A 1,722-nucleotide genomic window follows, 5' to 3' on the forward strand; every position below is an offset into this window, starting at 1 on the left:
ATTACATACATACTTGACAGCGCGCTGTTCCATTGCGCCATATGCACAGATTGCAATCGACTATGCGTGGCAGATTAGCGAAGGTAGACATACATGAATGCCATTGTGTAGGGACGGTGTGTATGGTATATATGAAGAGCGTTCGTACGTATATACATTGATGTGTACGTATACTACATTTAATCTCTCACTCAGTATGATACTCTTAATCTCACTTAACGCGTATGCTCTCACAGATGGACTGCGTTAGGGTCGTGGCCAACAGAAGTGCTGTGCGTAAACGTATTTGATACGTACATACAACTGCCGGAAGTTGCAAGCACTCTTCTTGGCTTGTTTGAGGGCGCGAACAGAGATGCTTTGTTGCTGAGACTAGCCGGCGAAGTATACAAAAGAGCGGCCGCTGGTGCATTCTTACCGTCGAGTCGAGCAAAGCTTGTGGATCCTCTTGGGGATGGGTATGTGTTGAGTGCGTGTGTGTCCGGGTGAAGGGACGTTGTCTGTATGACGGACAATATATGTATGTATGTTAGTGTGTGCTACTACGGACCATATATGTATGTATGTTAGTGTGTGCTACTACGGACCATATATGTATGTATGTTAGTGTGTACTACTCGGGATGGAGAAGTAGATCGAGGTATTCACACATCTGAGTTATGGGAGCCTGATGACACAGAACTGGCTTAGGGGGTTGTGTATTCATCAGCTGGGTGTGCTACAGCTACGTGTAAGTACAGAGGTCCGTAGGCATGTGCCTTTATATGTTTATGGCCCTCCTGACCTATAGTCGCGAATGACTGCGTGCACCCGGAAACACACACTTGGTTAGTACATTCGTGTATTATTTGTATAAGGTAATACACATGATCGTACAAGAGTATTTTTAGGTATACAACACTTATTGCATTCAAGTTATATTGTTTTTGAAGATAGTCGATTTTGTATTATTATGTAGAAGGAAATACACATGATTGTACAAGAATATGATACGTATACAACACTTATTGCATACAAGTTATATTGTTTTTGAAGATAGTCGATTTTTGTATTATTATGTATAAGGAAATACGCATGATTGTACAAGAATTTTTACGTATACAACACTTATTGCATTCAAGTAATATTGTTTTGGAGGCGGACTTCTACATTTTGTATGTTCTTAGATACATCGGTTTCGTCCAGAATGAATCCAATCCCAAATATGATGTTTGATTTATACTGCCGTGACTTAATGATTTCTTTAAAACGTATACGTATACTCTGCCTTGACTTAACGATTTTTTAAAACGTACACTTACACTCTGTCTTGACTTATTGATTTCATTAATATTGACATTAGTATTTAGGTATAGCGTCAATCCATCCATGCAAAGCTTATGATAGTTCACACAAAGAACACGAATGTGAAGTATATTTAAATGCACTAACTCGGATGCAATCATGCTCTCTGGAAGTTTGTAGTTAGTCCATACACGCACATGACCGTGTGTGGGTTATGAACCACTGGTAGTATACATATATGTACATATATCGTCAGTCTGGTTGATTTGCATGTGCAATCGTGTAGATGTGCGTGTTGCGCGCCTTCGTGCAGTGACAACTCAGAGTGTATAGATAGATAAATTGGTACTTCTAAATCATGACTCTATATATCTTTTTGTATGCGAGTCTATGGACACACACATATACACACACATACACACACACACACACACACAC

The sequence above is a fragment of the Sphaeroforma arctica genome, assembly GCF_001186125.1.
Source record: "Sphaeroforma arctica JP610 unplaced genomic scaffold supercont1.1008, whole genome shotgun sequence".
Classification (NCBI taxonomy): Eukaryota; class Ichthyosporea; order Ichthyophonida; genus Sphaeroforma; species Sphaeroforma arctica.